Consider the following 13,011-nt stretch of genomic DNA (forward strand, 5'->3'; position numbering starts at 1 on the left):
TCTGTTTCTCTCCAATTCTCTGTCTGTCTCCCCCTCTGTATATATCTCTCTGTCTCTCTATCTTTGTCTTTCTGTCTCTTTCCCTGTCTGTCTCTGACTGTCTCTGTCTCTTTCTCCATCTGGTTCAATCTCTTTCCTTGTCTGTCTGTCTATCTCTGTCACTTTCCCTGTCTGTCTCTTTCCCTCTCTTTCCCTGTCTGTTTCCCTGTGTCTGTCTCTTTACCTGTCTGTGTCTGTCTCTTAACCTGTATCTCTCTTTCCCTCTCTTTGCCTGTCTGTCTCTTTCCCTGTCAGTCTGTCTCTTTGTCTGTCTCTTTGTGTCTGTCTCTTACCCTGTCTATGTCTGTTTCTTACCCTGTCTGTGTCTGCCTCTCTCCCTGTGTTACAGTTGCTGTGGTTCTGGAGACTATGTCCGGATTTCTTGCTACTGCACATGTGCAAGCGCTGGAGACTAAGTCCTATCTTGGAGCCATTGCACATGTGCGGGTGACATCATCGCTGACACGAGGTCACATGTCTCTGACACCTTCTAAGCTGATTGGCCACTGGTCATGTGCTTGTGACACGTGGTCACATGTCTCTGACACCTTCTATGCCGATTGGTCGCTGGTCATGAGCTTGTGACGCTTTGCTCGGTGATAGGCCAGCGTGACGTCATTGCTGTCATTCTGGCAGCGGATTGGCTCTGGTGTCCTCCATCTTGGATGAGGCACATTGTCTATATAAGACCCTGATGCACGCCGCCCGGCGCTCAGTCCTCTTGGTTCATGCATGCGAGTAGACGCTCTGTGCACGTTCCTCTAGGCATCTCTCTGTCTATGTTAGGTGAGCGCTACCGGCAGGGTAGCGTTCTTATACCTTACAGCTTCGGCTGCAGTCCGTATCTTTACCTCTTAGTGGAGCGGACATAGGCAGGTGCCTGAGGCACATGGTCCGGCTGGGCCTTGTGATTCTACTCGTAGGTGGACGTTGCCGCTAGGGTAACGTTCCTTATACTGCGTCTGGCAGTTGTTCGTATCCTCGCACACTAGGGGAGCAAACAGAGGTAGGAGCTTTGTGCGGCTTATGCTGCTGTCCGTCTCTTTTGCACCACTAGAAGAGCAGACCTAGGCAGGTGCCATATTTAGTGGTTCATGTCCTCGCACACTAGTGGAGCGAACGCAGGTTGGAGCTTTGTGCGGCTTACGCTGCTGTCCGTCTCTTTTGCACCACTAGAATAGCGGACCTAGGCAGGTGCCATATCTAGTGGTTCGTGTCCTCGCACACTAGTGGAGCGAACGCAGGTAGGAGCTTTGTGCGGCTTACGCTGATGTCCGTCTCCTGGCACCACTAGAGGAACGGACCTAGGTAGGTGCCATTTCACACTCACTGCTTTGGTCTCTGTGATCTTTAACAGAGACCATTCCACACACCCTCCAAGTAAGGGAGGAATTGCTTTATTTTCTAATTATATTCCTCTGTGAGTATAACAGAGGTATTGCACTCTGCACTTGTGCTATCATTATTTACAGTGGCACACTTATATACCCCTTATCCTCTGCCATAGTCTGCAGCAGAGTCTTTGCACGGTGGACCCTGACTGTCTGACATTCCTTTAGGTTTTATTATCAGACAGCCCCCCGTAACACCCTGTCTGTGTCTGTCTCTTTCCCTGGCTGCATTGTGACACGCCAACATTCCATATAAGGGCGTGGCTGCGCATTCTTCTGAAGTTCTGGCTGCACTGTGGCTCCCAGCTCCATTCGCTTTAATGGAGGCAGGTTTTTTGGCGAATAACTGTAAAGAGCGGGGTAAAATTTCCCCTCGAAACATAGCCTATGACACTCTCGGGGTCCAGAAGTGAGTGTGCAAAATTTTTTGGCTGTAGCTGCGAGGGTGCGGATGCCAATCCCGGACATACACACACACACACACATACACACACACATTCAGCTTTATATATTAGATGTACAAATTCTTCTTTTTCTCCATCTGGATGTGTTTTTATTTGATATATGTTGCTACAATATTTTGTAACTTCTTAGTAATTTGCCATTACATTCTAAATCCCTTTTATAGAGTCTTATGTATAATTATACATAAGATTATGTGTATGCAAAAACTGCTGATAAATGAGATGTGCTTTGTAGTCTTCTCTTGGCATAATACACTGCTACAGCTTGGTCTGTCTCTCAGGTAATGGAAATTAATGTATATATTTTTCAATATGCTAAAGAAGCCGGTGTTACAAGCTTTATCTATAGCAGAGGCTTACCGCGTTCTATTGATTATACTCCAGTGCTGTAGCTCTGCTTGTTAGACAGTCAATTCTTATGCTTGAATTATTATATTACTTTCTGATTGGCATGTCAGTGTTCCTGCCGGATAATGAAAATCCATCACAGGCACTCAGTGTCAGAAGTTTTGAATCACTGACTATCACTTTGTAGGGATTATTCAATGCAATATCTGCTTTATGTAAAAACGATAAAATGGCACTGCTGTTGAAACATTTTAATTCTGTCTAGAAGTGACAGCTTAATTTACTATCTGATGGTTGGAAGATGTCTTTCTAGATAATACATTGTCTTGCAGGTGGGACGTTTCTAATAGAGTTTAGTTTAGCACTGGATCTGTATATATACATTCGGAATATGAATGTTAGTTGAGATATATGACCTTTATAGAAGGTATAATTATCAAGCCTTATAGAGTAGAATTTGTCAAATCAGTTTATGATAAAAGAGAATATGAATTAACCACATTGTATGTATGTTATGTGTCATCATAATTTCATGCAAGTGGCTTGATGCCAAAAGGAAATTGATGGTTAAGTATAAATTGTTTACAACAATGTCAAATATATCTGATGGATCATCTACTGCCATTGAGATGACTGTGAATTGTAAAATTTCCAACACCTTTTATACTGTATTTTTCGTTTTATAAGACGCACTGGATTATAAGACGCACCACAAATTTAGAGGTGGAAAATAGGAAAAAATAATTTTGAATGTTAACATTAGGGTCAGTTTTATAATCCTAGTGTGTCAGGAGGTGATGCTGCGGGCTAGTGGGAGTGTGTTGCAGCTCAGGAGGGTCAGTGGATGGAGGGTTGGTGATATTACAAGCTCAGGGATGTCATGGTAGCACACGCCATTGATCTTCTGGCAGACTGCGAGCTCCATTGAATTGTCTGTAGTTGACAAGACTGACTTCAAGATAATCGCCATGGAGGAGGCCATTTTCTTGAAGTGCATTGCATCAATCTGCGCACGCGCCACCTTCACGGCCATTTTCTTGAAGTCTATCGCGTCAACCGTTGGCGATTCAATGGAGCCTGCAGTCCGCTGTCAGATCAATGGTGCCCGCCGCATTGCCAACCCTCCGTCCTGTGACCCTTCTCAGCTGCTCCACTGCAGTCACACTCCCTCATCCAAGCCCTCAGCATTGCTGACCCTGCCTCCTGTGACCCCGCTCCACCACCGCCGCTCCGGTAAACCATATCCAGATTATAAAACGCACCCCCATTTCACCTCCAGTTTTGGGGAGAAAAAGTGTGTTTTGTAATCCCTAAAATACAGTAGATGTTTATTGGAGCTTCTCAATATTTCTGGAGGCAAATGTTAGAGAATAGGTAAAGGGCAGCCAGTATCCATTAGAATATTTGGGCTGGCTAACCCCTTTGGTCAGTGAAGACTGCAACTTTTGGCTTGACAAAGGTACTGTGACTTCCATGAATGCTCCTCAAAGGCATTTGAAAACTAGCTGAAGGTTATAAGCATGGCTAAATAGGATCAGGGTCACACATGTTCAAATCCACCTGTGTTACTAAAAACTGTAAAAAGGTATGAAATGTTCAACAATGACATAAAAAATAAAGCTGGAAACAAAAACTTTTAAAATGCTTTATGTTGAAAATTAACCTCTTCCCGACCGCGGACGGTATATAAACGTCGGCGCTTGCTGGGCTTTGTGCAGCGCCAACGTTTATGAATGGTCCGCGGTTTTGCAGCGATCGTGACCGTATGGTACCTGTAAGCGCCGGGATTCCGGTGCAGGACGCTAGCTGCGACCCCTGACCTCACCAGGATCTGATTGGTTCAGGTCCTGGTGACGTCAGCGCCGCGCTAACCAATGAAAACGATCGCTGGGAAAGTTTGTTGTAGTTACAAACTTGCCTGGGCGATCTGCCGGTATAAAACACTGCTTCCCCTCAGATCCTTCGTGTGTGACTGATCTGAGGAGAAACAGTGTGACAAGTGCTGCTGACAGGAGCTCTGTCAGTCAGCGATTTTTCACACAGTAAAAAAACCCACATATTACATCTATAGAAATCAATTCCCCCTTTTCCCAGTTAGGCAGCATATAGGGTTAGATAGGGTAGATGTTCAGTATAGTATAGCATAGAATACAGTATAGTGTAGTATAGTATAGAATAGAATACAGTATAGTGTAGTATAGAATACAGTATATAAAATAGGGTATGGTCCCTAAAAAAATTATTTGGGAAATTTTGTTGGAAAAATGAGAAATTGCTGATGAACTTTGACCCCTTATAACTTCCTAACAAAAAAAAGTTATGTTTCCAAAATTGCGCGGATGTAAAGTAGGCATGTGGGAAATGTTTTTTATTAACTATTTTGTGGGACATAACCCTCTGGATTAAGGGCATAAAAATAAAAAAATTGAAAATTGCAAAATTTTCTAACTTTTTACCAAATTTTCGATATTGTCACAAAAAAACACAAAATATATCGTCTTAATTTTTACACTATCTTGAAGTACAATATGTCATAAAAAAACAATCTCAGAATTGACGGGATCCATTGAAGCGTTTTAGAGTTATAACCTGTCAAAGTGACACTGGTCAGAAATAAAAAAATTGGTCCGGTCACGAAGGCAAAAACAGGCTCTGGTGCGAAAAGGTTAAAAAAAAAATCAATACCTAGTTGGTCTTCTCCTGTATATAATAACTGTAGCTATCAAATTGTATAAATGATTGCCCCAAATATTTTTTTTTTTGGTCATGGCACCTCTCATTAAATAAAGTAAAAGGTGAAGCCACTTATCTACTCTAAAATAGTACAAGATGATGATAAATTTCTCAAAAAGTAAGACCTCCCAACAGGCCTGTCAATGGAAAAAAAATAAGTCCTGGAATATATTGATGACAACAATTTGAAAAAATATATATTTGTCGTTCACACTCAAAGAACTTTCATCATTAAAGGGTCAGTTTAAAAAGAGTAAGAGAGCTCAACTGCAGGTCTATCCCTTACTTTACTTTAATGTTAAGAGAAGGGATACAGTGCACTGCTATTTTTACTTAAAAATGATGCAGAGATGAGGGTAGAGGTAAGGAAATTCATTATCTTACTTGTACAAGAGTTGCTTGGAATGAGGAACAAGGTAATGTATTGGGTATAAGGTCACGTCTTGCTCAAATTATTATGATTCAGTCTTGGATGTTGGTATTTTTAGAACACTTTATAAACTTTTATTTTAACCCTTTAGTGACCACCAATATGTCCTTTTTACTGAGCTGAGATATGAGTGAATAGCTTCCTCTAGGGGGTGAAAATGCAGCAGCCGCCAGCTTTACACTATAGCTGACACCCGGCTGCATCAGTCACGATCGGTATTGGCCTCAACCATGACTGTTTAACCCTTTAAGTACTGCTGTCAATAATGACTATAGCAGCTAGATGGTTAACAGAGAGTGAGGGCTTCCCCTTTTAACATATCGGCATCCTGAGATCATGATTGTGGAGTCCTGATGGTTCATGCCCAAATAATACCTTTGCCAGCTATAGTGATCTGTTCAGCAGTTAGCAACATTTAGGTGGGAAAAATAAAAAAAAATACTTTCCCTTCATGCCACCTTGCATTAATTTCTGAAAAGCAATTCAAGAGTTAATAAACCACCTAACGACAGTTTTGACTATTTTGCGGGGTGCTGTTATTATAATGGTATCACTTTTGTTTTGTTTTTCTCAATATATAGATCCCCCAAAGTCACTTCAAAACTGAATAGGTCAATAAAAAAAATAAGTTTTGTAAATTTCTTGGAAACATGAAAATGTACTGCTAATTTTAGAGCTTCTAAAAGGCTATAAAAGAACATTTTAAAGTAGGCATGGGGTAAATGTTATTTATTAACTATTTTGTGTGCTGTGACTATCTGGATTAAAAGAATAATCATTAAAGTTTGAAAATAAATTCTGATATTTTTATAAATAAATACAAAACATACAGACCTAACATTTACATTAGCATAAAATATAATGTGTCTCAAAATCAGTGGGATATATTAAAATATTGTGGTGTTATTGGCCCATAAAGTGACATGTGAGATTTGAAGTATTTGGCCTGGACACTATATCCTATACAGTGCTGGCCAAAAGTATTGGTACCCCTGCAATTCTGTCAGATAATACTCAGTTCCTTCTTGAAAATGATTGCAATCACAAATTCCTTGGTATTATTATCTTCATTTAACTTGTCTTCAATGAAAAAAAAATTGTCATAAAGCCAAATTGGATATAATTCCACACCAAACATACAAAAGGGGGTGGACAAAAGTATTGGCAAGGTTTGAAAAATCATGTGATGCTTCTCTAATTTGTGTAATTAACAGAACCTGTAACTTACCTGTGGCACCTAACAGGTGTTGGCAATAGCTAAATCACACTTGCAGCCAGTCGACATGGATTAAAGTTGACTCAACCTCTGTCCTGTGTCCTTATGTGTACCACATTGAGCATGGAGAAAAGAAAGAAGACCAAAGAACTGTCTGAGGACTTGAGAATCCAAATTGTGAGGAAGCATGAGCAATCTCAAGGCTACAAGTCCATCTCCAAAGACCTTAAAGTTCCTATGTCTATGGTGCGCAGTGTCATCAAGTAGTTTAAAGCCCTTGGCACTGTGGCTAACCTCACTAGATGTGGAAGGAAAATACAAATTGACGAGAGATTTCAACGCAAGATAGTCAAGGTTCTTTAGCCACCATCCGCACTAACATCTAAACAAGTTCAAGCGGCCCTGCAGTCTGAGGGTACAACAGTGTCAACCCGTATTATCCGTCAGCGTCTGAATGAAAAGGGACTGTATGGTAGGATACCCAGGAAGACCCCACTTAGTACCCCGAGACAAAAAAAAGCCAGGCTGGAGTTTGCCAAAACTTACCTTAGAAAGCCTAAAACGTTTTGGAACAATGTTCTCTGGTCAGATGAGACAAAAGTAGAGCTTTTTGGGAAAAGCCATCAACATAGAGTTTACAGGAAAAAAAAGAGGCATTCAAAGAAAAGAACACGGTCCCTATAGTCAAATATGGCGGAGGTTCCCTGATGTTTTGGGGTTGCTTTGCTGCCTCTGGCACTGGACTGCTTGACTATGTGCATGGCATTATGAAGTCTGAAGACTACCAACAAATTTTGCAGCATAATGTAGGGCCCAGTGTGAGAAAGCTGGGTCTTCCTCAGAGGTCATGGGTCTTCAAGCAGGACAATGACCCAAAACACACTTCAAAAACCACTAGAAAATGGTTTGATAGAAAGCACTGGAGACTACTAAAGTGGCCAGCAATGAGTCCAGACCTGAATCCCATAGAACACCTGTGGAGAGATCTCAAAATGGCAGTTTGGAGAAGGCACCCTTCAAATCTCAGGGACCTGGAGCAGTCTGCCAAAGAAGAATGGTCTAAAATTCCAGCAGAGCATTGTAAGAAACTCATTGACAGTTACCGGAAGTGGTTGTTTGCAGTTATTTTGGCTAAAGGTTGTGCAACCATGTATTAGGCTAAGGGGTACTTTACACGTTGCGACATCGTTACCGATATATCATCGAGGTCAAGTCGTTAGTGATGCACATCCGGCGCCGGTAGCGACATCGCAGCGTGTGACACCAATGAGCGACGATCAACGATCACAAAATCGTTCCAAAACGGTGATCGTTGACACGTTGTTCATTTCCTTATTATCGCTGCTGCCACCGGTACGATATTGTTCATCGTTCCTGCGGCAGCACACATCGCTATGTGTGACACCGCAGGAATGAGGAACATCTCCTTACCTGCGTCCACCGGCAATGCAGAAGGAAGGAGGTGGGCGGGATGTTACATCCTGCTCATCTCCGCCCCTCCGCTTCTATTGGCTGGCCGCTTAGTGACGCGGCAGTGACGTCGCTATGACGCCGAACGCCCCTCCCCCTTGAAGGAGGGATTGTTCGGCGGTTATAGCGATGTCGCTGTCAAGGTATGTGCGTGTGACGCTGCCGTAGCAATAATGTTCGCTACGGCAGCGATCACACAATATCGCACACACGACGGGGGCGGGTGCTATCGCGCGCAACATCACTAGCAATTGCTAGCGTGTAAAGTACCACTAAGGGTGCCAATACTTTTGTCTGGCCCATTTTTGGAGTTTTGTGTGAAATGATCAATGATTTGATTTTCGTTTCATTCTCTTTTGCGTTTTTTCATTGCAAGCAAAATAAATTAAGATAATAATACCAAAGAATTTGTGATTGCAATCATTTTCAAGAAGAAACTGAGTATTATCTGACAGAATTGCAGGGGTGCAAATACTTTTGGCCAGCACTGTATATAGGAGGATCTACTCATTTGATTAGTGGTCAGTGGCATAAGATCTTTAGTATTTTTATTTTTTGATATACAGTCTATGTTCGTAAAAAACAGGTTTGGTAGATTTCAGGGTGGATTTCACTGGAAAAGGTTTCTCACTGCTTCATCCTTTGTAACTGGGGCTGCACTAAGTCTGCTCTAAGCTGATAGAGTTCAATGCAATTGAATTGGAAATTACAATAATTAATTCTGTTGTTTTGTGAGAAACAAAAGCTTAGGAAACAACTCTATTATGTTCCAGTCTCATTATACAACTAGAATGCTTTATTGAGTAATTGGCTAGTCCGTCAATGGAGTACAATTAAGTCTATTAAGTCGTATGAGACAATCAATTTATTTTTAAGCATGAAGCCTTATTACTTTGAATTTTCCATTATTGATTGTTTAAAAAGTCTTCAGCTCTCAGCATAAGCTGGTAGTTGTAGTTTCAGTACAACTGGAGTTTTGTGGGCTGCTGGCTCCTGTTTGCGGAAAAGTATATGCATCCTATTCACTGAGCTGCTGTATACATGTATTTGTAATAGACCTCCCAGTCTTTAACTCTGCATAGCTCCAGTTTTACAAATTATGATTTTTTTTGGTAGACACCTTTAGGAGATCGCAAGCCAGATTGAAATATGGAAGACGACATGAAAACTATGCAATCAGACACTGAAAGTCTTCTTCATTAGGATCTAACTGTACATTCACCCCCCTGGGAGATGATCGCACTTGTACAGGATCTTGGGTTTGAAAGAAGAGTGAGCTGTCAATCACTGATAGGAGCAGAGCTACAAGTGCAGTGCCTGTCCACTGCATGTGCTGCTCATTTGTATATTCAATGCTTGCGAGTGGGAGTAGACCCACTAGGCCATAGCACACAGTACACTATAGGGGCACACACCGATATTCTCCAGGGCCCTGATGGTGAGGATGGACTGGGCTGCTGATAACCACCAGGTGTGACTGAGGGAGACTCAGTGCTGCGACAGCTGGCCCCAGGGATGTGGACACTGACAATCTCAGATAGGGCAGACGCAGTCAGCACAGCTGATGTGATAGCCACAGCCAGTATGGATAGATGTAGCAGTGGGTAAGGTAGGTATGGCTGGTGTAGATAGGTTCAGCAGTGGGTACAACAGATATAGCTGGTGTGGATAGGTGCAGCAGTGAGTATGGCTGGCACAGCTGGCATGGATAGGTGTAGCAGTGGGTATGTCAGATATTCAAATACAAACTAGTGTAAGCAATACAGCAATACAGCAACGGCACAAGGCACCTGAAAACTGACAAAAATCTCTCTACATTGCCCAGGCACCTTGCATAGTGAGAGGATGCCTTAAATATCTAGGGGCTCTCAGTCATACAGAGAAAGAAAATTCCGGGTTTAGACGTACTGGCCCTTTAAGAGGAGGTGTGCACGTGTGTGTCCTAATCGTGCTCTGAGTAGAACTGTGCAGTGTGCGCAGGTCCTGGGAGCTGGTGTCGGGGAAGGGGGGGAGAACAGACACTGCTGAGCGGCCGGGAGGGTGAGTTTGACGGAATCCCCCCCCGGACGTAAATGGCAGGACAGCGCGGGGACGCCAGTATAACAGTATAACAATTCAACAATAAATTTCTCTAAAAAGTAAACCCTGATTTTTAAAATAAAAGGGGTATCAGCTCTGCTGCAGAAAAATGACTGATTATAACTTACACTTCTTTAGCTTCTGTCTCACAAGCTGCCAGTGTGGGAGGAGGGGAGTATAGATGACCTGACAGCACTATTAGAGGAGAGTAACAATTGAAATGTGTTTGTAATGAGACAAAATTCAACTCTGCTTTACTGTGTTGTAATGACACACAGCTCATCAATGCGATTAAGGGTATGCTCACACGAGCGTGAAAATCGGACGAGTGCAATGCGAGAAATTCTCGCATTGCACTCTGACCAATGTTAGGCAATGAGGGCGAGCTGTTGGTCAGCTTTTCTCGCATCCAGATTCTGGATGCGAGAAAAGCGGCAGCATGCTGCGATTGTCTGCGAGAGCCATATCTCTCGCACCCATTCAAGTGAATGGATGCGAGAGATACATCGGACTGCACTCGGATGTTATCCCAGTGCAGTGCGATCTACGCACAGGCTGAGAGTGGAGGAGATGGGGGATTAACCCCTCCCTCTCCTCCGCAGCGCCTGCACTCAGCTTCACAGCTGTGATCCGATCACAAGATCGGGTTACAGTCGCATGACACCCGGCTCACGCTCGCAGCAGAGCCTGAGCCGGGGGACATTAGCATATCGCATCCGATGCTCTCGCATCGGATGCCATACGCTCGTGTGAGTCCGGCCTAAGAGAGCAAACTGTCAGCCATTACAAGTCTCACATTGGTAACACCCCCTTTCATATAAAATATGCCCTGGAGGTAGATTCTCATGCTAATTAGTGTCCACCCCATACATCTTAACAGCTTATTTATCTATTAAGAAAAATGTAGATTTCTCTGGTATAAGACATTTTAGATACCAATATATCACTTTATTTGCCTTTCTATGACTTATGTGCCTTTGTAGACAGCTTAGGAAGGTTGATCCTACTCTCAGATTCCATTTAATAAACTGCAAATAAACCCCAGGCAAATTCAGCTTGGTCTCATAAAAGAATTTTAGTTTAACCTCTTCCTGCTGCAGCCAATTTTCGTTTTTGTGTTTTTAAAATTTGTCCCTTTTTCCCAAGAGACATAACTTTTTTATTTTTCTGTCCTTATAGTCTGAAACATTTTTTTCAGGACTAGTTGAATGTGTGAGGGCTTCTTTTTTTGTGTGGTAAGCAGAAGTTTTTATTGGTATCATTTTGGGGTCCATGCAATGTTTTGATCAATTCTTACTTTCCCTTTATGCATTGATGGGTCAGACCAAAGTGCTAATTTTGCCAGTTTTTGTGTCTAGAATGTTTTTTGTGCTACTGTGTGGGCTAAATAATTTTATATTTTATTAGACCTCACTTTTAAGGAAGCGGTGATAATGAATATATTTATGTTATTTTTTTAATATCAGTACTTCTAATGGGGGAAAAGTAGTTGATTGGATTTTGTAGGTTTCTTTTTAAGTTTTTTACATGTTTTTTCTTTAGATACCTTAGGTGACTTGAACCTGCGATTGCCTGATCACTTCTTGTACAACATACTGTACCTCATTATATTGTATTGCGTATACAAATAAAGGTATAGTCTCATATGAAGTTTAGCCACAAACTGGGTTTCAAAGATGCACAATCATAGCAGGCCTGGAGATCGTCAGCAGATCCCCAGATGCTATGTCAACCTATTGGCATCCCATGATTGTATGGCAGAAAGTGGTGATCGGCGCATGCCTCCTTGGATTATAACCCTTAATAACCGGTGTCAGAGATTGGCATTGACATTTAGTGTTTTAACATGAGTTCAGCTTTGATTGCTCCTATTACAGGCAGATGCTGACTGTATACTACAGCCACCACCCGATATGTATGGTACGAACTAAGCTCCATACACAAAAATTGCAACATTCATGTACAGTAGATTTTGTGAGGGTTTTTTCACACTATAATTTTCACATGCTTTCACACTAAACTCAAAAAATGGGCAAGTAAAAATTTTTGGCACCTTTATCTTAACATTTGGTTTCACACCCTTTGGAATAAAAACTGCAACCAGTTGCTACCTATAAACATCAACAAGCTTCTTACACCTCTCAGCTGGAATTTTGGACAACTCTTATTGTGTAAACTACTCCAGGTCTCTCATATTTGAGGGGTGCTATCTCCCAACAGCAATGCAGCAATTTTAAGATCTCTCCAAGGTGTTCAATGGAATTTAGATTAGGACTCATTGCTGCCACTTCAGAACTCTCCAGCACTTTTTTCCATCCATTTCTGGGTTCTTCTTGAAGTAGTTTTAGGGTCTTTGTCCTCCTGGAAGACCCATGACCTGGGGAGGAAACACAGCTTTTTTACACTGGGCTCATCATTGTGACCCAAAATCCTTTGGTGATCTCCAGATTTCATGATGCCTTTCACACAGTGAAGGCTCCCAGTGCCAGAGGCAGCAAAACAACCCCAAAATATGAATCCCCATCATATGTGACTGTAGGCACTCTGTTCTTTCTCTTTAGGCCTCATTCCATTAACGATAAAACCATAAAATGATGTGCTTTACCTAAAATCTCCATTTTGGTTTCACCGGTCCACAAGACACTTTCCCAGAAGGATTTTGGCTTACTCTTGCACATTTTAGTAAATTGTAGTCTAGCTTTTTTATGTCTTTGCATCAGCAGTGGGGTCCTCCTGGGATTCCTATCATAGCGTTTTGTTTCATTTAAATGTTGACAGACAGTCCATGCTGACACTGTTGCACCCCAGGCCTTCAGGACATCTTGAATTTTCTTGGAACTT

Source organism: Anomaloglossus baeobatrachus, chromosome 1 (assembly GCF_048569485.1).
Source record: "Anomaloglossus baeobatrachus isolate aAnoBae1 chromosome 1, aAnoBae1.hap1, whole genome shotgun sequence".
NCBI lineage: Eukaryota > Metazoa > Chordata > Amphibia > Anura > Aromobatidae > Anomaloglossus > Anomaloglossus baeobatrachus.